The sequence below is a fragment of the Trichosurus vulpecula genome, chromosome 9 (genome assembly GCF_011100635.1).
Source record: "Trichosurus vulpecula isolate mTriVul1 chromosome 9, mTriVul1.pri, whole genome shotgun sequence".
NCBI classification, from domain to species: domain Eukaryota; kingdom Metazoa; phylum Chordata; class Mammalia; order Diprotodontia; family Phalangeridae; genus Trichosurus; species Trichosurus vulpecula.
The window spans coordinates 61,165,774-61,191,824 of NC_050581.1; the positions used below are offsets into that span (position 1 = coordinate 61,165,774).

The following is a 26,051-nucleotide window of genomic DNA, read 5'->3' on the forward strand; positions in this document are numbered from 1 at the left end:
ACTGTTTTATGGTTCCCACAATTCAGCCCAGCACACAGGTGATCTCCCAGTTTGTCATCAGATACTCCTCTGCACTGCTACATAGGGGCATTTCATAAAAACAAATTAAACACGGGTCTGTGATTCCTGCTGGGTCTAGACTAGTTATTTTAATGGATCACTGGGGTTTTGCTGTTGTGTGTCAGGCATGTTGAATTTCTAAGTTCCTGTTAGTTGTCTTCTCACAATGCAGCAACCCTGTCCTTGCTATTTTTTCCCCAATGTCTGAAGTTAATTGATTCATAGAACTTCACACCCTTAGGTGAAAGGCTGCTGCTGCAGAAATGACGAACATGATATTGCAGGAAGGTTATTCTGGTCACATGGCATGTGAGATTGCTTAGGGAATGCAAGTAAGGAATTATACCTTTAGGTTTGAGATCTTACATAAATTATGAAAAACCAAGTTTAAAATACATAAAGGAGAATGGAAGGTACCAGAAGATAATGGAAATTAACTGAAATACAAGGTCGTGGAGAATGGTAAAAGTATATAGGTTTTCTAGTCATTGAGAGGAGCTGAATATGGCAAGATCTCTTTCGAGTCTAAATTAATAGGCCCTATATACATTTTGTTGATATTATCAATAAATATTTTCATTTGACACCTCTCAAGGCAGTAGGAGGAGTAGCAAAATTATCTGTGAGGTAAATAGGGTTTTTATCCTCTTTTATAGGTACCATTACCCAAGAATACAGATGATGGAATGCTGGGACCTAGGGAATCCAAAGTTTCTGTTCAGTGTTCTCTCCCCCTTTAGAATCACCAAGTTGGACAGAACCTCAGATCACATGGTCCAGATTGTATGTGAATAGGAATCCCCTCTGAAGGATGCCGGAGTGCTTGTCCAGCCCTGCGACCAAGGACAGCTTTTTACTTCTTGAGGCAGCCAATTCCCCTTTTGGATTGTTCTGATTGTTAGCTTTTTCTTGAATCAAGGCCTAAATTTGCCTTTCCACAACTTCTACACATTGTTTCTAGTTCTGCCCTCTGGAGCCAGTCCAATGGCTCTGATCTACTAGTCGAATAACCCTAAGTGCTCTTGTATCTGACAGCTCTTCAGATGTAGGAAGACAGCCATCGTATGCCTCCTCAGTCTTCCCTTCTACAGGATATATATTCCTAGTGCTTCCATTAATGCTTATATGACATGATCTCAGAGCTGTTCATCTTCCTAGGTACCCTTATCTTGATTTTTTTTGGCTTATCAATAGCCTTACTAAAATATAGTGCCTAGACTTGAACAAAACGCTCCAGATGTTGTCTGTCCAGGGCAGAACACAGCAGGACTTCTCTCTCTTCCTAGTTCTAGATATTATGCTCTTTTAATGGAGATGAAATCACATTAGCTTTTTTGGCTGCCATATCAAATGCTGATGCACACTGAGCTTGTAATTCACTAAAGCCCCCAGATCTTTTTCAGAGAAAGTGCTGTCTAACAATGGTTTCCCCATCTTATACTTGTGAATTCAATTTGTTCGAATCCACTCTATTAAACCTAATGTTATTGAATTTGACCTAACATTCTAGCATATGGTGAACCTTTTGGATCCCACCTTTGTCTTCCAATGTTAGCTATCCTTCCCAGTAGTGTGTTATCAGCAAAATTGGTAAGTGTTCCTTTAACAAAGTCTTTGATAATGTTGTTAAGTAACACTAGGGCCAAGAATAAACTCCTGAGGCACTCCTCTTGGAGACTTCCTTCCTAGTTGACATCAAGCCAGGAAATACCTACCTAGTCTTTGGGTCAGGCCAGCTAGCCAATTACAAGTCTACTGACCAGTACTATTGTTTCATCCGTCTCTATCTTGGCTACACACACACACACACACACACACACACACAGACAGACTTTGTCAAATGCTTTCCTAAAACCCACGCAACACTATATCTATGGCATACTTCTGATCAGCCAGTTCTGATCAAAATAACCCTATTTTAAAAAGAAATAAGGTGAGTTTAGTATCACCTTCCCTTGATTAAACCATAATGAAATATTGGGATTCCTTTTTTCTTTTCCCAAACATTTACTGTCTCTTTGTTCCAGAATTTTGACAGGAATTGACATTAAACCCACCAACCTATTGTATGAAATATATACTTTCTTCCTATTTTTGAAAGTTGGGACATTTCTGCTTCACCATGATTCCTCTAGATCGCTGCTAGAACTTCAGCAGTCATATCTTTAAGTTCTAAGCACTTTGCAATATGGCTTAACTAGATGAGGTCATTTAACTTCATTGAGGGCAGCTAAGTGTTCTCTTGTTCATTTTGGATTTCAATTTCCCATCAATCATTTTCGTTCTGTCCTCAGGCTGTATGTCACTCTACTTGAAAGAGAAAACAAGTACTTTCTCTTCTTTACCTATCATTGTCTTCTCACCCAAACCTAACTGATTAGTTGATCAAAACCAAGCAGGGGCCCAAGCCCCTTTGTTGTTGTTAGCATTTATTTGTGGCCTAGGCTCACACTAGGCTTTAATTCTCCTACCACAATTCTTATAGGACTTTGACATTATTTGTATTTGTCTTTTCTTTCACCTTTTGTATGTATTGAGGTGGATCTGGGATTTCATCAATGTGGGCACTCCCACTAAGGATGCAGATCACAGCCCGTTCATGCCTGCGACTCCAATGCAGCATCTGTCCCACCTTCTGTGAGTTTGCTGCTCGGTGCCCACCCACCCATGATGCTGGGGGCCTGCTTTGCTTCCTCTGGATTTCACAGAGCCAATAATGGAGCATGTGGAGGAATCATCTTTATACCTCAATCTCATGAGACAAAGACAAGTGTAGAATTGCCCTCCAGCCCTCTTCAGTTTCTGCTGTCATGGAGGCATCTGCACATAAGGATATGTTTATGTAGGGCTTAATATTTTTCAAAGTACTTTCATATATGTTATCTCTTTAGAGCACATCACTCACTTGCTTAAAACCCTCTATTGTATGCCTTTTCCTGTAGGATGAAGTCCAAATTTCTCTGCCTGATATTCAAGACCAGTCATAGTATGAACTATCCTGATTTCTCCAACCTTCTCTCCTCCTGCTCTACTGTTAAAGCTTAATAGTTTGCATGACATAGATAGGGTTTTATGCCTAGTTTTTATGTGTATGTGTAAGTTTACTGGCTCCATGTACTTTTTGTATCTCTGCTTCTTCCCTTCCTTTTTAAAAAATCTGAGTACCGATAGCAAGGTCTATCATAATCATTGATTCATCCACCTAACATTTCACCATAATTACTTGAAAGCTGGTCCCATTTTGCTTCTGTGAGAGGAATAAAAGTGCCTTTCTGTTTCAGGTTCAGTCAGGTATGGAGGTAGGGAGAGTGCACTTTAAAGGCCTTGGTGCTTTTCTAGGCCCTTGAACTTCAGAAATTTTAAAAGATTAAGGCCAAACCTGATCCCTTGTCTCTTGTTGACTCTTATCAGCCCTTCAGTGCCACCCTGAGGGACTGTAACTGTCCTGTGAGCCTGGGCCAATTTGAGAGTGAGGCTTTAGAACAGGGAGAGTTGTTTTGCTTCTTAGTAGAAGGGAAGGGTGATTGAATCCCAGGGGATGGGAATCTGACAGGCAGCTGCACACTCAGTGAGGATAGCGGGGACCTCTCTTTTCTCAACATTGGAGATGCCAGAGATGGTGATTAGGATAATTACTATTGTTGTCGTACATGTTAAGCATCTTTATAGCGTTTTGTAATTACTTATTAACTCTACCCCACAACAGCCCTAGAAGATAATGCAGTATTGTTCCAGACAGATGCATCAATTAAGGACCAAGCCTTGGTAGCCATCTAACAATACTGCTAAGTGGGCTCAGCTGCTAAGCAGTCCACGTTTGGGAACTTATTCTGGTGGCTCTACTAATCACAGTATTATTTTGGAAAATGATTCAATTGCTGGGCCTCAGTATCCTTATCTTTAAAATAGGAAGAATATAATGACCTACATTAGAGCATTTTTATGAGGATAGCTAACAAAAAATTATAATCAAGGTGCTTTGCAAAATAAAAAAAAAATGAGCTCTTACTGTCTAATAACAAAAATAACTCATCTTAATTCACATACGACTCGTGTGTGAGCCTTCTCTGCCTTGATGATACTATTCTAGGCTCTTGATATTGTAGCTTGGATTCTTAGAGGCTTCCATTTAGAATAGTTATTGGATGCAATGATTAGATACATGGGTTCTCGTGTTTATTTGTTGTTGTTCAATGATGTCTGATTCTATGTGACAAAAGTCCATTTGGTTTTCTTGGCAAAGATACTGGAGGGGTTTGCCATTTCCTTATCCCCCCATTTTACAGATGAGGAACTGAGGCAAACAGGGACTTAGTGACTTGCCCAGAGTCATACAGCTAGTAAGTGTCTGAAGCCAGATTTGAACTCAGATCTTCCTGACTCCAATCCCAGTGCCCTATCCACTGTACCACCTAGCTGCCCTCATGTTTACAGTCTGGGATTATGGAAAAGATTAGACAGAGAAGAGGGGCTTATTGTTTTATCTAATGATCTCTGTATTGAGGATTGAAAGGGCCATAAGAAAGATATTCCTCTAGATGTCTCACTGGGTAGAGGATGGGAGAAAGATATATTTGCAAATGAGGGTGATATGAAAGCAAACATATTAATAAAATATACTTTAAAAAAGAGATTCTCCTAGCTGGAATTCTTTAATCGAGAAAGCTACTCCTTTCATCCTATACAATTGGCTGACTTTTTTCTGGATCGAAGTGGAGATTTCTATACATAGTACGAAGGCATATTTAGTTCTCATCCTGTTATGATTTAGAGTCTTTCCTGGCCTAATTCTATAGAGAAATCTCTCTTTCCTTAGGAATTCTCAGTACTCTATTTTAACCCAAGGCAGAGTTCTGGGACTGAATTAGCTGGAGCTGAGAAAAGGAGTTAGATGATACAAGCAGAAGAGAAACCGAAGCCTTGGTCAGGGCCAGCGTTGAGCCAATAGCGTTCACCCTGAGAGACAAAACCAGAATTTGTAGGGACTAGGACCAAAGTTGGAGAGAGAGAAGATGTCTGACTGTGGTGGGAGCAATAGGCTAACCTTTTCCCATATGCAAGTTAGGCTAGTTTCTTCCCTGAAGCTAGTCAGTAAACAATAAACATTAAAACAAAAAAAAAAACAGTAAACAACAAACATTTATTATGTGTCTACCATGTGCCAAGCATTGTGCCGAGTGCTGGGGATCAAAAACAAGCAAAAGACACTCTCTGCCCTCAAGGAGTTTACAGTCTAATGTTTACAACATGTAAACAACAGTTTACAACAAGCAAACAAATACTTATAAACAAGCTATATAGAGGAGAAACGAAGAAAATAAGACAGGGGGAGGCACTAGAACTAAAAGGGATTGGGAAAAGTTTCCTGTAGAAGATGGGGCTTAAGGGAAGGCAAGGAAGGTAGTCAGTGGAGATGAGGAGGGAGAGAGTTCCAGGGATGGAGAACAGCAAGAGAAAATGCTTGGGGCCAAAAGATGGAGTGACTTGTTCATGGAACAACCAGGAGGCCATTGTCATTGCATCAAAGATAAGGTGGGGGCAAGGGGCAGTGTAAAGCATAAGAAGACTGAAAAGGCAGCAGTGGGGTAGTGTATGAAGGGATTTGAATTCTAAACAGAGGATTTTGTATTTGTTGCTGGAGGCAATAGGGAGCCACTGGAGTTTATTGAGAAGATGAGTGCCATGGTCAGACAGGTGCTTTAGGAAAATCACTTTGGTGGCTGATTGGAGGATGCATTGGAGAGAAGAGAGACCTGAGGCAGGCAGCTCCACCAGCAGATTATTGCAGTAATCTAAGCATGAGGTGAGGAAGGCATATTCCATAGTAGGGGCAGTATCAGAGGAGAGAAGGAGGCATATTCAAGAGATGTTGCAAAGGTGAATTCCATGGGCTTTGGCAACAGATTGATTATGAGGTGTGAGAGATAATGAGGAGCAGAAGATGGCACCTAAATTTCAGTTCTGAGGGAGGATGACGTTGTCCTCTGCAATAATAGGAAAGGTAGGAGGGAGGGAGGGTTTAGGGGGAAAGATAATGAATTCTATTTTGAACATGTTGAGTTTAATATGTCTACTGGACATTCTGAGATGTCTAAAAGGAATTTGGAAATGTGAGATTGAAGGTCAGCAGAGAGTTTGGATAGCATATGTAGGAGAATCATCAGCATAGAGATGTTAATTCCATGGGAACTGATGAGATTACCAAATGAAGTGGTACAGAGGGAGAAGAAAAGCCGACCCAGGACCAACCCTGAGGGACACCTATGTTTAGTGGGCATGATCTGGAAGAGGATCCAGCAAAAGAGGCAGAGAAGGAGTAGTCAGAGAAGTAGGAGGAGGACCAGGAGAGACTGTTGTTCCAAAAACATAGAGAAAAAAGTATCAAGAAGGAGAGAGTCATCAATTGTGTCAAAGGCTACAGAGAGGTCAAGGAGAAGGAGGTTAGAAAAAAGGCCATTGAATTTGGCAGTTAAGAGATCCTTGGTAATTTTGGAGAGAGAAGTTTCAGTCAAATAATGATCTCAGAAGCCAGATTGTAAGGGGTTAAGAAGAGAGTGGGAGGAGACAGAATGGTTGTAGGTACCTATCAAAGATGGATTTTTCAGGGAGTTTAGCCACAAAAGAGAGAAGAGATAGATGACTATGGTTATCCAAAACAAAAGGATCAAGTAAGGGCTTTATTGAGGATAGGTGAGACATGGGTATGTCTGTAGGCAGTAGGGAATAAACCAGTAGACAGAAAGATTGAAAATAAGTAATAGTGTAGGAATGATAGAGGGGGCAATCTGTGGAGGAGATGAGGTGGAATGGGATCTCTTGAATAGGTAGAGGGGTTAGCCTTGGTAAGGAGTAAGGCCACCTCGTGATGTGAGATGGGATGAAGGAGGAAGAGTGGCAGAAGGCACTTGAGCAATAGGAGATAAAGAAGAGGGAAGAAGAAGTTCACAGTGAATGGCCTCATTTTTTTTTCTGTAAAATATGAGGCAAGCTTCTCAGCCATGAGGGTGGGGAGAGGAGGAGCCCTAAGAGGTTTGAAGGAGGATGAAAAGGTTTGGAGGAGCTGCAATGGAGAATGGGACAGTGAGTTAATAAGGGAGGTATAGTAGGATTGCTTTGTAGCAATGAGGACCCCATAGAGGTTGTGTAACATAAAGTTGTAGTAAACCTAGTCAGAACAGTTGTGTGATTTTCTTCACCATCATTCAGCAGCATGTGTTGTAGGAGCAAAGGCAGCAGATGTGAGAGTGATCCAAAGCTGAGGTTCAGCAGGGGGCAGTGAAATGATAATGGGGACTAGGGACTCAAGGGAAGAAGACCATGTAGAGTTGAATTGGTTCACCAAGGGGTCAAGATGGGAAAAAGAAGAGCGAGGGGCTAATTCAGGGGAGGAGACCTGGGAGAGAATTGAGGCGTCAGAGGGACTGGAAATCACAGTGTGAACAAAGAATAGGGTTTGGTAAGGAAAGAGAGAGAGGTGAAAAGCCAATAGATTATGGTTAGATATGGAGATTTTGAAATTGTTGAACAAAGGCAGTATATTTGTGGATGATGGCAAGACCAACGGTATAACCATCTTTGTGTGTACCTGAGGTAGGGTGGAGGAGTAGCTCATGAGAAGTGAGTAGGTTGAGAAATCAAGTGGTTAGAGTATTTGAGGGAGAATCAATATGTATTCTAGAGTCCTGTGGTAAGAGGCAGGAGTTGAGGAGGAGAGAAAAATCGTGATCCAGGTACCGAACTCATTAAGGAAGGAAGGGGAGTGACTTGGAAGTTTGTAGAAAATAGCTAGCAGGATTTTGATTGGGTGGTAGAGATGAATAGCATGAGTCTCAAAGTAGGAGAGGTACCTGAGTGATGGAGGAACTTGGAAGTGGCAATGGGGACTCCCCACCTTGACCAGTGAGCTGAAGGGAATGAGTAAAGGTGCAGCCAGTACTGGAAAGGGTGGCCAGAAGCTGTTGAATCAGTGGGGTTTCTGTAATCAGACAGGTTTCTGTAATGGATAGAAGATGGTAGCAGTTAGAGAGGAAAAGATTTAGGATGAAGGGAAGTTTGTTGCCTATGGAACACACATCCCAGAGGGCACAGTGGGAAGAGAGGATGTTGTTTGGTTGGATCTCTGGGATGGGAGGTTTCAGGTGAGTGGGAATAAGGAATCAGTTGGTAGAGGATGGGAAATGAGTTTGGATAATGACCTATTGGAGTTCAGAATACTGAGAAGTGTAGGGAGTGAACGGATAAGAGACTATTCATCCTTGAGTGGAAGGCACCCCCTCCTTCCATCTCCTCCCCTACAGAACCTGACTCTCTCTCACAAGTGAGCTTTCACATTCTCTTTCCTGCTTCCCTGCCACCATCTCCCATCCATTCTGATGCAGGAGTACCTCCTTCCCTTGATATGCTATTGTTCCACCTTAGAATGTAAGTGCCTTGAGGACAGGGGCCGTCTTGATTGCTTGTGTTTGTGTCCTCAGCACTTAAAAAAAAATCAACCTCTTATCTGTCTATCTATCCATCCATCCATCCATCCATTTTCTTTTGCTTTACCTTGCAAATGCTACTCTCAAAGCCTTCCAGCTTCTCAACCCGTGTCATCTTATGTCCTTCAAGAAGTCTTAGCTTATTTCTTCACTATAAACTTTATTTAAGATCCATACTTATATCTTACAACTATATAGTATTTTAAATTTTTTTATTCTTATTTTTTTGTTGCGGGTGGGGGGGGGAAAGGCAGGTTAAGTGACTTGCCCAAGGTCCCAAGTGTCTGAGGTCAAATTTGAACTTGGGTCCTCCCGACTCCAGGGCTGGTGCTCTACTCACTGCACCACTTAGCTGCCCCCTGTATAGTATTTTAAAAAGCAAGTGTAACCATTTATATATGTTTAGGGAGAAGATAGGATTAAATTAAATTTAAAGACTTTTTTGTGCCTACTGTGTGCTCATTGGAGGCAGGTGGGTAGTTCACTGGTTAGAGTGGTGAACTTGGAGTCAGGAAGACCTGACTAAGACTAAGACGCTCACTAGCTGTGTGACCCTGGGCAAGTCACTTAACCTCTGTTTGCTTTAATCCATTGAAGAAAGAAATGGCAAACCGCTCCAATGGCTTTGCCAAGAAAAGCCCATATGGGGTCATGAAAAGTTGGACAAAACTGAATAACTGAAAAAAAAACAACAAATGTGTCCATCACAGTGATAGGTGCTGTGTGGGTGTACAAAAGGGTTATTTAACACAAACTGCCCTCAAGGAGTTTACAGTCTATTTGGATAGACATTACTGATGAGAAACAACTAAAGAACAGTAAAAACCTGTCTATGGAAGAAAACCTAATCCTCCCTCTGTATGTGGTGTGTGTGTGTGTGAAGCCATAATAAAATGCTAAATTGAATGTAATCAAAAGCCATAATAGGGTACAAAAACAATCAGTTCAATGGTCAGAAACAGAAAAAAATCAGTCTGGTTTAAGGACATGTTCATGGAAAATATGGAATTTAAGTTGAATCTTGAAGAATTCTTAGAATTTGAATGGGCAGCACTGAAAGGGAACAGAAGAGAAAATAACCTTTTCTGGTAAAGGACGAAGCATGCAAACACAGAATCTTAAATATTGATAAATAGTTATTGAATAGAATTGACACATTGAACCCAAAGTCTGCTTGCTTGTTTGTTACTCTGCCTCTTGGTTTTAGTTCTACTTTCTGTCACAAATCTGTTTTCTCTTCTGTGTTAGTCTTTCAGAGAGTTTAAAACAACTATCCTTCCTATCTCTGCTTCGTCTTCCCTTCTCCGGACTAAACAGTTTCAGCTCTTTCAAGTTTTCCTTAGGGATAATAGTCCCTAGAGACACTTCACTAGCTTGGTCTTCCTTTGGTCCCCTGTGGGTTGTTCAGTGTCCCTTTTAGAATGTGGTGTTAAGAATCAAAAACAATATTTCAGATACTAACTAATCCAGAGTATTGAAACACATTTATGTGACTTCCCATTATTTGGCTACTACCCAGCTGTTTACAAAGCCAAAGATCGGGCTGTATTTTTTAGTAGCCACATCACATTATTGGCTCATATTAAGCTTTTGGTCAAGTAAAACCCCAAGATCTTTTTCACAAAACCTCTTGCCAAGGCAGGTCCCTCTCATTCCATACCAAACTTGTATAAATGGGGAAGTTGCTTAACTAACTCTCTCTTTCTCTGTCTCTCTCTTATTCTCTCTCTCATCTATAAAATGATCTTTGCCTAATTGATTGCTAAGCTCTCTTCAAACTAAAAAGTCCTATATTCTAAGACAATTTAAAGTATTTCAGTGGGCACTTAATGTTTTCTAGAGGGGCTGGGATATAAGTTAATAGAGGAAGCTTCAGCAAGTATGGCTTTGACCCTACACCTTACGATGTTATGGAGCAATAAATTCTTTTAGGAAGGGGAAATTAGGGAATAAGAGAAACCCAGATAAGGCCAAAGGCAGGGGAGGGGGAGTTTTTATGTGTATCACTCCTGCCTTTCCAGTACCAGAAACCCTACACCCTTCCCTGGCTTTCTGAGTGGTGGAGTGGCCCTGGAACAGCTCTCCTGTAATGCTAGTGAGGGAATGAATATCAGAGGCTTACTTAATTTCTACTGGGCTAGGACCTTTCTCCTGTTTCCCTTATGACCACATCTCAAGGAGGTATATGGTGGACATACCATTTTATTGGTATAGGGAAATTAGTGAAAACTACTAGTGAAGAAAATTCGTGGAAAATAGTGAGGAAATTCCCTCTACCAACAAAAGCACCTTCTCTGCAACTTATATAGAGTATTAAAGAGTTGTTTAGGACAGTGCAATGTTAAGTGACTTGCCCAGAGTCACACAGCCAGTATATGTCAGAAGTAGGGCTTGTACTCAAATATTCTTGGCTCCAAGGCCAGGTCTGTATTTACTAGAGGAAGGGAATCTTTTCTTCAAAACTTTGGAGGAGGCTGAAGAAAGGGCCTTTACCTTACTTGTTCTTAGCACAAGAACAGATAAGTGATATGCTCTAAAAAATATATGAAGAGAAGAAGAATATGTGGAAAGCTTTTTGAAAAGTATTAGGTACTATATAAATGTATACATGCATTCATATCATGAAAAGAGGAGAAGTTGAACATAGTCATTATAAAGACTATGGGTTCTGTACTTTACTAGCCAAGGTGAGCTTGGGTAACTCATTTAACCTCCCTAAGCCTTAATTTCCTCAGAAGGACAGTGGAAATTAATAATAGAAGACTAAATTCTTAGGAAGTAGAGGTGGGGGTTATGGCAGATTAGTGAGAAGCTTTCAGGAGACCCCCCCCCAAATAACAGGTTCTTTCCCATCCCATCAGAGTGATTTCTGAGGGAAAAATCCTCTCATTTTTTTCTCTCATTCTATCTCTCCTTCTTCTCCCTGGCTCCCCACTCACACAAAGACTTTTCTTCCTTCAAGGATATAGGCATGTATATACACAGACACAATTTATATAACCACATGCATAAAAAACAGTACAAAAACGTGTACAGGCACCCACGTTGCAGAGATTAACCTGCCCATTAGAAAGACAATGAACAATTTTACATTTCTAGTTCACGTAGAAATGTTATTTCCACTTATAAAAAAGAAGTGCCAGAATGGTCTTCAATATGATTAAGATGCTGTAACTGTAGAAATGTAGGAGTGTGAAATTTGTAATGTTATAGACAGATTTAGTATGAAATGCAAATATCACAGTAGAGAGCATTGGGCCTTCGAACCCAGCTGAGATTCCCCCCAAAGGGTTTGAGATGACCACCCCAGAATGAGAGAGGAATACCAAAGGATCAGGAAGAGGAGATTGACTAGTTGGGACAGCTGCTTTGCAAATAGATGGCGAGGTCAAATCTTTTACCCAGAATGCCGTTAGATGTCCTATGTAACAACACGTAAGCAGCTTACTCTAAAGATGTGGCCCTGCCTTTTCAAAACCCTACACCATTGTTAACCTGCCTTCATAAAGTTCCTTTCCATGTTCTTGCTATTATACAGCAGTGAAAGAAGGACTTAGCCCATTCCAAAGAGGTAATTCTGCCTTGCTTATAATGTGTGAAAGTAAGGGCCATTAAAAAAATTAAATTCTGTATCACTGCACTCAAGAGTCAGTGATTGATAGTATTTGGGTTTGATACAGGTATACGCTTATGATGACTGACAACCCGAAGAATTTTATTGTTATTAATGGCATCGGATGTGATAAGTAGACATGTGTTAGGACACTGCACTTAGCTAATAAAAAATGCTATAGCATATAAATAGAGAATACACTTCTTTGTATGGTCCTTACACATGGCTTTGTACATGGTAGGAGCTGCTGGTTTGGCTTGATTCAAATAATTGCCTAATTCCTAGATACTGTAGAAAAGTAAGAGAGATGGTTATACCAGATCATAAACTAAATGTGAATTTAGTTCAGGAATTTAATGCTTCTTTTTAAAAAGCTAACACAAAAGTTGGGTGTATTGCTAGAATTTAAACACACAAGAACAGGCAGATTAGAAAGAATACTGAAGTTTAGGAGTTCAGGAGATAGAGGTGTAAGTCCTAGTTCTGCCAATCCCTGGCTACATGGCCTTGGCATTTCTCAGCCCTGTTATAGCAATTAAGGGGGGACTTTTTATTGTTTTCTATTTTGGAACACTTAGGTACTGGAGTGCCTTTGATGAGTCTGGCCTTTGTTTCTTTGATTAAATAGGGAGTCTTTGATGACTTGCTTACCCCAAGGGAAAGCCTACTTCACATAAGTTTGAGTGGCGTGGTTATGATGCCCTTCGACTCTGAACAGGGTATATAAACTCAGATGTTAGCATTTTGCTTGGGGCTCTCACTCACTGGAAGACTATTGTGTGATTTGACCAGATGAGACTCTGGGCAGCTGTTGTTAAGAGACTCCTGGCTTTGAAAACCCAGATGTTGGACAGACAGCTAGAAGCCTGTCTACTGTTTTGTGTTATTTGCTCTGTTCATATAATTTCTGTTTGTATTTGCTCTGAAGTTCAGGGTGCTGGCTTTTCACCTGAACTAAGTGAATGATATATGTATGTTTAATTAAAGTGAGATTGTTAACCTCTTAAAGTTGCTTTCCTTAGAAAAGTAGATCAAAGAGCCTGTGCTAGCAGCCCTCCTCTGTGCTGGTGTTATTGGCCTTACACCTCCACAGCAGCTGCAAGCAGCATTGTCGTTACAAGGCCTTCCTCTATTACATGAGCCAGCTTCCTCAGCTGTTAAATGACAGGATTGGACTGAATGATCTCTAAAGCTCCAAAGGTCTACGATTCTTAGTGGTTAACTGCGCAACTATTTGCAAAACTGATTAGCTCTCAGTAGAAAATGGGATCCCATTGGGAAGATATAGTCATTTTAAGAAAGATACTAAAAATAGAGGGCAGCTTGGTGATGCAGTGGACAGAGGGACGGGCCTGGATTCAGGGAGACTCATCTTTGAAAGATCAGATCTGGCCTCTGACCCTTAATGAGCTGTGCAACCCTGGGTAAGTCACTTTTTGCCTCAGTTCCCTCATCAGTAAAATGAGCTAGAGAAGGAAATGGCTAAACCACTCCAGTATCTCTGCCAAGAAAACCCCAAACGAGGCCATGACGAGTTGGACACGACTGAAATGACTAAACAACAAAAATTAAAAATAGAAGAGGATTGATTTAGTGTAGTGATTATTGTCCTGCTTTTTCTACTATGATTCCTGTACTTTTCAGTAGCTGTGGTTTCTGGAATGTAGCTTTGTAATTTTCCCGTCCCATAGTAAGTTATGGACAGAAATACACTCTCTGAAGGCAACTTGATTACAGGAATGAAGATTTGTGAAGGTGTACTGTCTATTTGTATCATATACATTGAAATATAGCTATAGAGAATGTATGGTATAATGCAGAGAACGAACACTGGTCAGGAGAACTAGATTCTGGTTGCCTACCTACCTTCAGGAGCTGTGTGACCTTGGACAAATTCCTTACTTTCTCTTAAACCTCATTTTCTTAGTCTTCAAAATGAAATATATGATTGATCCAGATTTTATCTCAAAGGTTCCTTTCAAATCTAAAATAGTATGATTCTTCACCATGGTGGCTCCTTGAACTACAAGTGCCTGTGCTAGGGGCTGTAGCAAGTTTTGCCTCTCCTTAGGTTCTTTTGATACAAACAGTTGCCAGCCCCACCTCTCCTACATATTGGTTCTAGTACTTTCTTGACACAACATAGGCTAAATTGAGTGGATACCATTTACCCCAGAAAGAAAGGGGGATTAGGGAGACAAGAAAGGAGAGGGAGTGGAGGAATCCCTTCAGAGCCCAAGATTCGAAACTCAGAGGGAGATGCCGAATGAGGGGTGTCAGCCTGGCTGGGGGCTGGAGAGAGCTCCCACTGACTCAGAGAGGGACAAAAAGGAAAAAAGGGTGAGTAGAAGGAGACTCCTATGGCTTCCTGAGGATACTGTCTGTGTGGAAGACTGGGTTATGGATCCTGTCTGAGAGAAACTTTATGTCTTAAATAACCTAGAGACTTTTTGACCCTGGCCCTAAAGAGAGAGGAAAAAAAAACAACCCAAACCTGAAGGCAATGTGGCTATTTTATTTTGATTTAGAACCTGGGAACCATCCTCCCCTCCCCCAAACCCCAATTAACAGGTGGGTCATCTAGACAACTTCTAGACAAATCCCCCAAGTTCAGGGCCTCCCCAGGTCCACTCTGGGTCTTCATCCACTCAAAACCATAGTTTATGAGTCCCCACCCACGTGTTTGCCTTTAATAATTAGCCAGAAGATGTAATTGGTTAAAAGCAAATACATTTAATGAAAATAAAACAGTAAGAAAAGTAGCCATACTACATTTTCTTCCCTCCCAAATACTTGGACACAGTTCCACAAGTACTCCATGCCATCAGTCTGAAGAGTAGAAGCATTGTAGGGAACATTTGTGGGGAGAGCATATGCATGAAGGGGTGTCAGTAAGGTGAATTTTAGTGTAAGTGAGGTGGATTTTAGTGTGTGTAAAGTGGATTTTTGTTATTTCTTTTTTTTTTTTTTTGCTTTTTTTTTGGCAGGGCAATTGGGGTTAAGTGACTTGCCCAAGGTCACACAGCTAGTAAATGTGTCAAGTGTCTGAGTCCGGATTTGAACTCAGGTCCTCCTGACTCCAGGGCCGGTGCTCTACTCACTGAGCCACCTAGCTGCCCCTATTGTTATTATTTCTTAAAGTTTAGTTTCCCAGGATCCGTGGCCATAACAATCTCTGTTTTCCAGGTATTGGATGTGAGTTCCCAGGCTCATGGTTCAAAACATCACCATGCTTCTGCAGCATTATATAAGGATAAATAATATAAGCATGTGTGCTGAAACGGTAAACATCCACTGCAATAGGGGCAGCTAGGTGGCACAGTGAGTAGAGCACTGGCCCTGGAGTCAGGAGGACCTGAGTTCAAATCTGGCCTCAGACACTTGACACACTTACTAGCTGTGTGACCTTGGGCAAGTCACTTAACCCCAATTGCCCTGCCTTCCCCCCTGCAAAAAAACAAAACAAAACATCCACTACAATTGCACAGTGATATATAGGGATGAGGTGATGTAAACTTGCAGGGTCATTGCTGGCAATATGCCTTCTTTGTCTGATGCCCTATAAAACAGGTGATCATTGGTCATTGAGTTGGGGAACCTTTATGGTTGAATGCACAAGCTGGAATGCTGTGTGCCTTGATCGGCCCCCATCAAGGCTTGGAAGGGGGGAGTCTGTGTGCCTCAACTGGCCCCCTTTGAGGCTTGAGGAGATTTAGGGGAACCCTTTAGGGTTGAATGTACAAGTTGTGCCTGTCTCGATTGACCCCATTGAGATGTAGGAGTAGTTGCCCCCCTTTCTCGCTGGCCCCTGTGAGAAGGGTGATTAGGAAATGCTGTAGAGAGTTTGTAGTGCTTCTGTTATGAGCAATGCTGTGTTAGAGAAGACTGGACTAGAATAAAGCTTATTATTAGCCCCTTTGAAGCTGTCTTTCCTGTCTGACCAGATCAAGAGTGAACCTGTTAGAGGCTGGAGTCTGAAACCTCTAGTGCCTCCTGTGTATCATCTGTCCAACAAGCGGCAATCTGCATCTCTGCTGAAGGACTCCTGATGGCTTCTAGTACTGCTCTCATGCTGCTCCTAATGGGCTGGTTCCCCGCGGGTCTCAGATGCCAAGTAATCTCTGCCAGACCTCTCTGTTTGTCACGTGGCTGCTGCTCAGCATTATTCCTCTGCCTCTGGGGTCACTGCTAGGTACTGGCAGGCATGGCTCTTCTGGCCACATGGTTTCAGTTAGAAAACTAGGTCTTCCTAATGGGGAAAAGGGAAGGGAATGAGCATTTGTATAGTCCTTGTGTGCTTTGCAAATATCTCATTTGATCCTTATAACAACCCTGTGAGGTAGGCACTGTTATTATCTTCATTTTACAGTTGAGGAAACTGAGGCAAATGGAAGCTAAGGGAGCTGCCCAGCCAGAGTTAAACACAGCTGGAAAGTGTCTGAGGTTGGATTTGAATTCTGGTCTTCCTGACTTCCTGCCCGGTGCTCTGTCCACTGCAGCACCTAGCTGTCAAAGAGTAGATGGGAAGAGTAGATTTTCTTGGAGGGGAAGTAGATTTTCTTATGTTCTTTTGGTTTAAACCTGATAGTATTTTCCTTCTGATGCAGCTTTTAGAAAGCAGAAGCCCCCAACAGAGCCAGCAATTGTACAATGAAAAGTTCATAAATCATAGGTTTAGAGATGGAAGGGATTTTTGTAGACCATTGAGTCCTGGCCTCTCATTTCACAGATGAGGAAACAGGCCCAGGAAGGTTCTTCTTGGGGAAAAACATTCCTGCTTTTTTTTTCCCTCCAAAGAATAGTCTTTCTGTTCCTTTCATGGCCTTGACAAGGGCAGGCTTTTTCATCTCTAGGTGAAGATTCTTTGCCTTAGGTGTCAAGCTCTTTAGAACACAGAACCTAGCTACTCCTAGTTACCTGGGATCTTCAGAATAATTCTAACTTTAAAACTTTTTCCTGCTCACTAGGGCTTAGGTCTGCGCTAGAGACCTAGCTATATTTTGGGATAGAAATTCCTTATGGATCCCTGTTTTATCTTCCTTCAGGGATCTCTGTCCCCAGATTCACTTGGAGAATATTCTGTAACAGAAACCACACAGAGCTGCCTGAGTCTGTTCCCTTGTTTCTTTTTGGGAACTTGAATGTCTTGCAACTACATATAAAAGAATCTAAGGAAGCACAAAAACTAAGCCATGTGTATTTGCAATAGCAAAGCCTTTGGGACCATCCTGGCACTGAAAATGTGACCTAAACTCATGCCCTGGGAGAAGGACCACAGCCAGAGGGCCCCTGTGTAAGGCAGAGCTGTGGCCTTGAGTGGAGTCTGGGGTTGGAGCCCACGTGTACAGACCCTTTAGGAGGTTGGGCCCTTTTGGCAACAGTGACTAAGTACTAATGAAAGAGAAGGGCCAGTGTGGCAAGGAACCAGAGCAGGGAAGCTAAACTAAGGAAAGACAGTAACGTGATGAAATGCTAACAGGAAAAAAGGCAGTCACAGAACAACCAAGCTGGGAGCAACCAACGTAGGTGCACCTGGAGGCCAACAGTGGGCAGCAGCCAGGAGGTGGACAGCAACGCATGTGGAGAAACAAATCCTGACCTTGCCCCTGTACTGGAGCTTGATCTGGGGCAGTACTGTATAAGAGGTGCAGAGTGGTTTGACTGTTTAGTGAATTTTGAATACTTCCTCAACCAGAATAGTGCTAAAGATCTATAAGATTTTATAGATTATAACCACCTGTTGTAGGAGAGGGTGCCACACACTGATGTCCCTGGGATCTACATGGTTGGGTCAAATGATTCAGATTAGTGAGAAGTCCTCTCTCAGTATACTCAGTCTGTTCAGGTCAGGAGGAAATCTCCAATAAAAATCTATATTTCTGTGGGAGATAATATTAGCAATTCCTGGGCCCTGCATCACTCTATGCTCCAAGTCTAGTAGAGGTTTTGTCTCAGTGGTCTATCCAATGTACTAATGTTCCTCCCCGCTTTATGTCATTCTCAGATTTGACAAGCATACTATCTGTGCTTTTAAGTCACTGATGAACAAAGTTAAAGAGCATAAAGACAAAGATAGATTCTTGAGACCCTTAAGTAGAGACCTCCTTTCTAGATGACATTGAACTGTTAATGACTGGTTTTTGGTTCTGGTCATTCAGCCAATTCTAGCTCTACCTAATTTCACTATAATTGAGTTTACATCTTTACATATTGACCACAAATTCAGTGGGAGAGTAATTATCAAGTGCTTTGCTAAAATCTACACATCTATCTGGATATCTATACCTTATCTAGATTATATTATCTGTACAGTATTTACAACATCTTTCTCACCTTCTGCTAAAGAATGAAATGAAGTTTAGTCTTAGGTAACCTGTACTTGAAGCCATCCACAAATGGGGACATCTAGAGGACTTTACAATCTATAGGCAATTGATCTTCTGTTAGACAGTATAACCTTCGTGGCGATGGTGAATACCTTTGACAGATATAAGTCTCTACTTTATGGCTTGCTTGGTATTGATAATCAGAAGATTATAAAGTAGCTCTCTGGTTGCATTTATAAAGGAATCTTATATGATCTTAACATATACATGGAAGAGACTTGGAGGAGTACTTTAAGAATATGTTTTGTTGGGAAAGATGGTGGAGTAGGTCAGAAAATCCCAAGCTCTCAAGATTTCCTCCCACAAACAAGATAAAGTAGAACCTCACAGTGAACATTGAGTAGCAAAAATAAATAAGAGTAGGGGCAGAACAGTAGTACTCCTGGGACAATTGGAGAAGATCTAAAGAAAAATCCCAGGATGAGGTTTGGTCCTTATGAAGAGTAAACCCCTCCAGTCTAGGTCTGCTTAAACAACAAGCAGCAAGCCCTACGGGTTAGCTGGGCTGCCTCAGTTCTAGCCACAGGAATTTTTACCCCCTGGACAAGGAGGAGAGTTGGGCCTCTGAGCTGGGAAAAGTTGAGAGAACCTCTGCTGACAAGGAACACCAGACCCAGCTGTGCTGCGGAGATGTGGCAGACAAGAAGGAACCAGCATATACCAATGAGTGCAGAAGCAGTGGGGTGAGGACACTTCTGGCTGTTGGCACTTACAGGTAGCTGGAGGTCTTGGTTTTGGTTCCAGGCCAAAAAAGGAAAACTGAAAGAGGATCTGAGGTCAGAGGCACCAACCCCCATACCTCAGGACTAGAGGTGATTACAAAAACTAAACTGCTTCAAATAAAATAAAAATGAACAGGCAAAGGAGAAAGAATCCAACCATAGAGAGTTAATATGGGAATAGAGAAGACTGGGGTTCATTTTCAGAGGAGGATACTGAAGCAAAGAAACTCTCTTGCACCCCAAAGAGTAACATCAAATGGTCACCTGCCCCAAAAGAATTCATAGAGGAACTTTTAAAAGACTTTAAAAATCAAATGAGAGAGATTGAGGAAAAACTAAAAAAAAAGCAATCCAAGAAAAACAAGATTATGAAAAGAAAGTCAACCAATTAGAAAAAGAAATCCAGAATCTTAAGGAAGAAAATGACTCCTTGAAAATCAGACTTGGGCAAAGGGAAGCCAGTGAAGTCATAAGACATCAAGAAATAATAAAGCAAAATACAAACAATGAAAAAATAGAAGAGAATGTGAAACATCTCATAAGAAAAACAACTGATTTGGAAAACAGATCAAGAAGAGAAAACATAAGAATAACTGGACTCCCTGAAAGCTATGATCAAAAAAAGAATCTTCATACACTAACACAAGAAATAATTAAAGAAAATTGTCCTGAAGCATTAGAATAAGAGGGGAAAGTAGAAATAGAAAAAGTACACCAATCACCACCTGAAAGAGATCCTATGAGGAAAACCCACAGGAATATCATAGTCAAATTCCAAAACCCCCAGCTCAAGGATAAAATATTATGAGCAACAAGAAAAAACAATTTAAATATGGCAGTGCCACAATTAAAATCACACAAGACTTAGCAATGGTGACACTAAAAGACTGTAGGTCTTGGAACACTATATATCAAAGAGAAAAAGCACTGGGGCTATGGCCAAAAATATTATACCCAGCAAAGATAAGCATAATCCTGAATGAAAAAATAGGATATTTAATGAATTGTCAGACTTTCAGGATTTTGCCAAAAAAAAAACTAAACCAAAACCTGAACTTAATAGAAGACTTGACATATAGGAGCCAAGAGAAATATAAGGTACATACCAAAGACTAATTACAAAGGACTTAATAAGGACAGAAGGTTTGCCTTCTATGTATGTAAAATGTAAAACATATATCTAAGATTGCTATTAGTAACTGGGTAGTTCATAAGAAAGACTAGGGTAGACCTGAGCATGACATCACTAAAAAGTAAAACTATTTAGAAACAGCTAAAAACAGTAATTATCCTATATAAATGAGGTCAGAGAGGAAGAACCAACACAGAGGAATTAGATGGAAGAAGAGGGCTGGTAGTTCTAGAAACTGACTTCCATTGGGAATGGGCTCAAGAGGGAACAATACATACATAATACATGTATGTATGTATAAAAGTTTTCTAAATCCAGAAAGAAATAAAATGCTAAGGGGATAGGGGTGGAGTAGAGGATAAGGGAGGGATCTCTAGAAGGGAGGGTGAGGGAATAGGTTAAAGGGGGTATAGAAGGGTGTTTAGATTAATGGGAATGGGAGGTTAAGGGGGGTATCATGGCAGGGGTAGGTTAAGTAATAGGAGTACAAGGTAGCAGGTAGAAGTAAAGTGAAGGAGTCAGGAGGGATAGGAAATAAGAAATACAAACATAAAATAAAGATCAGGAGTAGAATTTGTTAAGGAAAAAGGAGAAGAGGTGGTAATTTTAATCTTGGACAAAGTCAAGGCTAAAATAGATTTAATCAAAAGAGAAAAACTGGGAAATTACACTATGTGTCAGCCATATTTACCAATGTTGTTTCGGACTATTTAAAACAACTAGACAGTATGAGGTTAGAATATTGCTGTGGTATATGAAATGATGAGTTGGTAGGCCTGGAAAAATATAGAAGGATTTGGACTTATGAAGGAAGAGGTTACCTACCCTCAGAGAAACAGAGGATAAATAAGTATAGTATGGTTTTACATAGATGTATGTGTCTATATATGAAAATGATTATCAATATCTAAGTATATGTATGTGTAAGTTTAGGTATGTACAAGGTACATGTGTATATATGTATATCTTTGTGTGTATATGTCTCTATATATGTATCTATGTATGTTTGCATATATGCATACTTGTGTATTGTATATCCATATACACACGTATATACGTACATGTATATATACCCATGTGCATATACCTATACACACAGACACACATGTGTGTGCGTCTGTGTGTATATGTGTGTGTGTATATCTACACACTTAATTGTAGTGGGGGGGAGGGGCAGGGGAAGGAGAATAAAGAACAAAGTAAAAAGTGCACAGCGGAGAACAAAAGAAAAAGTATAAGGAAGCAAAGAAAAGATAGCTCTCAACGCAATGCACAATATTTATTATATAGGCTTTCTTGAAATGGAAATTTATTGATATATATTTTGAATCCTTTCTCATGTTCTGCTGTGTGCATGGCAATGCTTTTTTTTTCTTATTTTGTATTTAAGTTTAAAACAAAATTTACAAAGAAATTTTTAAAAAATATGTTTTGTTCCATGGAGTTAGTTTCTTAAAATCAGAATGTATCTTATTAGGACATTGTTTTGTTTTTACTACTCCTTTGAATCTTTTCCTCTGGGACCAAGCAAGGCCGTCATAGAATGGGACTGGCAGAACAAATCCTAAGATTCTGGCATATGAAAAGGGCTGCCCCTTTCACCTCTGGGACCTCAGTGATCCTCTTTGCAAGAGGAGCAGGAGTAGTACAACATGATAAAAGCTATCAGTGTTTATACTTTTTCCTCTCTTTCACCATTTGATCTTTCAGAGCATGATTCCAGTGCCAGAGGTGAGAGACAGGAAGAGCAAGCATGGGCTGCGAGTGAAGCCAGGCTAGCCAGAACCACCTGGGCAATGAGAAAACAGAAGCCAACACTGCATAGAATTAGCTGAGGACCAGTAGCTGCTATGAATCCTGGGCTGGTGAGACTGGAGGTATGAAAGCCCTTTCCTTATCCCTATTTATGAGCCCCAGGTGTGCTCATGTGTGCCAAAGACCTGACAGGGTAAAAGCGTGGTAAGCAGAGTGTGTATTATCTTTGGCACTTTGATTCCATGTCATTAATCACAACATACTGAGTGGCTGAATCTAGGAGAGCTGAGGGAAGAAACCTGAGTGATTCAAATACTACTGGGATGCAAGTAGAAATGGTAAATGTCGTACTTCAATATTTTATCAGTATTCCATTTCCTAGACTAGCTGTCAGGGTGAGACGCCGTATTAAGAGCGGGGTAAGTCTCTAGGGCTTGTTGAGGCTGTCAGGCTTGATTAAAAATAGTTAGGCAGAGCACATCCATGGGGGACCTAAGAGAGGGGTGGGAAACCTGAGGCCTCGAGGCCACGTGTGGCCCTCTAGATCCTCTAGTGCAGCTCTTTGACTGAATCCAAACTTCAGCCGTTACTTCCAAGGTAAGTTAACTTCTCCATAGCATTCACAATTTTTCCATTTGCTGTAACTGATGGTTCCACATGTGGGAGGTGAGGTGCTGGCTGGTGGAGAACCTCTGTTTTCTTGGTGTTAATTATCAGGCCCAAATTAGTATAAGTTGTTAATTGATTCATGCTGTGTTGCATCTCAGCCTCGGAGGTTGCATTGACTGCACAATCATTTGTGAACAAAAAATTGCTCACCAACTCTCCCTCCATTTTAAAAGTCTTGGTTTATAGCCTTTTCGAGTGCCTCCCACCACCCCCAACCCCTGAAGGTGACCAAAAGTTCATCAGCAGCATCTGCCCTACATGTTTACATTCTCCACTCTGTTCAATCTCAATGAGAATGATTTTCTTAATATTACCTAGCAGATAACAAGAGTTTTCTTGATGAAAACGTGGAAAGAGAATAAGCAGCCTTTCTTAGACGATCTTTGTGTAACAGATTACACCCTCATGTCGCATAATTGACCAAAATGTACAGAGAATACAAAATTTTGCTGTTTATTTTTTTGTGACCTTGTCCTATCCTCTGCATGTTACATATATAGATGAGATTGTATTGTGGAGTATGTAATTGTATGAAGTACTTCCTTATAGTATTGTCATTTGAGCCGCACTCAGTTTTTGGGTGGTCTTTTTGCTTATGTTAATTGTGAGCACTGCAAAGTGAAATGACTGGGTGTCCTTTGAAATTTTTTAAATTTTATTTGGGCACATCATGAAACTGACCGATCAACCCCTTTCTTTGCTCCTTCAAGAGGAGCCTGTGTGCAGTCCTTCCATGTACTGAAAATTTTCTGATTTCTTCTGGTTTCACGTTTAGTTTCACATATTCACAGTGTTCGATATTTATGTGGTTTAATTCCTCCAGTAGTATATCAGCTCATTGGACAAGTATCTCACATTTAGAGCACAGGCTATTACATTAATGTTTATATACTATCTGAAGCATTGAAAACAGTTTAGGCAATGCTGCTTTGGCACTGACTTAGATAGAAAGGAAATTGTCAGAGCCAGGGTTCAGGGAAGCAACATTGAAGGATATAAGAAATAGCTATCTGATGGAAGTAGATTGACAAATTCTGTGTATTGATGGAAACCTAACAATTTTGGTTGCAGTTTGGCTGGACTCATAGAAGAGCCTAAAAGGTCTAGTTTGGCTAGACCTGAAAAAGAATAATCTAATTCAGAGGTTAGGCAACTAATCCTGGAGTTCTTATTGAAATTCAGTGTCTGCTGCTTACTCTTATGTGGCATTTTCTCAGTGTTGTGGCTCTTTCCCTTGCTGTGTTAGGATAATTATTCCTGAGGCTCAGTAGTGTTTTTTTTAAAGCTTAGAGTAATAGAATCTTAACACTGAGGGGAGCCGTGGAAGGCTAGTCTAACCTCCTATCCAAAATAGTAGTCCCTTCTTTGAGCCTTGCAGAGATTAGGTTTAGGAAATGCAGAGTGAAATGCACAGGATGTGATAGGAAAGAGGAAAGATGTTTTTTAATCAGATGGGCAATGTGAATAGCAATCTATGTTGTTTTTTTCACAAAATGCACCTACCCTGGTTTTAGTGAATAAGTAATTTAAGAGATAAATGGAACGTGTTATTGTATTACTCTTCTTATGAAAAGAAGATGTGTATTGGGTAATGTCGATTCAAGAAGAATAAAATGTCAGTAGAGTGAACAGGGCACACGGAAAGAAATCCTGATAAAGTGAAGAGGCAATACAAATGGGGTAAAAAGCACAGCAATTATGATGGAATGAAAATCAATAAAACCAAAATGAAAAGACCATAAGCCAAAATGGGGCCAGAATGGCTCATCTGGTGCGGAAACCCCCATCCCTGTTTTTCACAGAAAAATCTGCCTTCCAGAATACAGTGACCAGATAAGAATCATAGAAGAAAAGAATCACAGAAATAAAGGGATGCTCTCAGAATCATTTAATTAGTTAATTTTTGACTATCAGGTAGCAAACAATGTGACCAAACAATTTCATAGAGATAAGAAGATGTCCTATTTAAAAAATATATTGTATATATACATATTTTTTCAATTACTTGTAAAAATAATGTTTCACATTTGTTTTTAAAAATTTTGAGTTCCACACTCTCTCCCCCTTTCCCAACCCTCCCCCCTCATTGGGAAGCAATTTGATATAAATTATATATATATGCGGTCATGCAAAACTTATTTCTATATTAGTCGCGTTGTGAAAAAAAAACATAGACCAAAAAAAATTTTTAAGCTTAAAAAAGTATGCTGCATTCAGACTCCATCAATGCTTTCTCTGGAAGTGGATAGCATTTTTCATCACAGGTCCTTCAGAATTGTCTTGCATCACTGTATCGCTGTGAATAGCTAAGTCATTCACAGGTGATCATTGTACGGTATTGCTCCTACTATGTTCATTATTCTCCTGTTTCTGCTCATTTCACTTTGCATCAGTCCATGTAAATCTCCCCAGGATTTTTTGGGGGAAGCATCCTGCTCATCATTTCTTAGAGCACAATAGTATTTTATCACAATCATATACCATAACTTGTTCATCCACTCCCCAACTAATGAGCATCCCCACAATTTCCAGTTTTTGCCACTACAAAAAAGATGCTTTATATGTCTTTTTCCTTTTTTAAAAAAGCAGACCTAGTAGTAATATTGCTGAGTCAAAGGGTATGTATAGTTTTATAGCCCTTTGGGCATAATTTCAAATTGCTCTCTAGAATGGTTGGATCAGTTCACAACTGCCCCAACACTGCTTTAGTGTCCCAATTTTCCCACATCCCCTCCAACATTTATCATTTTTCTTTTCTGTCATATTAACCAATCTGATAGATGTGAGGTGGTACCTCAGAACTGTTATAATTTGTATTTCTCTAATCAATAGTGATTTAGAGCATTTTTCCATATGGCTATAGATAGCTTTGATTTCTTCATCTGAAAACTGCTTGTTTATATTCTTTGACCATTTATCAATTAGGGAATGACTTGTACTATAAATTTAATATATATTTGATAAATGAGGCCTTTATTAGAGAAAATTGCTATAAAATTTTTTCACAGTCATGATTACTGTATATTTGCCTCTATCCTATTTTTCCCCCTATTTATCCTTCTCTCTTTCTCCTTTTACTCTGTTTTGCCTCAAAAGTGTTTTGCTTCTGACCACCACCTCCCCCAATCTACCCTCCTTTCTATCGGCCCCCCCTTCCTTCTCTTATTCCCTTCCACTCCTACTTCCCTGTAGGGTAAGAGAGATTTCTATACCCAACAAACCCCCACACTAGAG

The 26,051-nt window shown here is 40.5% G+C and overlaps 1 long non-coding RNA gene across 1 annotated transcript in view; it reads left to right on the forward strand.

Annotated features, from left to right (window-relative positions):
• The window catches only part of LOC118831810, a 64,066-nt gene that overhangs the window by 21,006 nt on the left and 17,009 nt on the right, over positions 1-26,051 (forward strand). Inside the window, exon 2 of the long non-coding RNA XR_005009156.1 lies at positions 22,104-22,270. This is a non-coding gene — a long non-coding RNA (uncharacterized LOC118831810). The remainder of the gene's footprint in view (positions 1-22,103; positions 22,271-26,051) is intronic.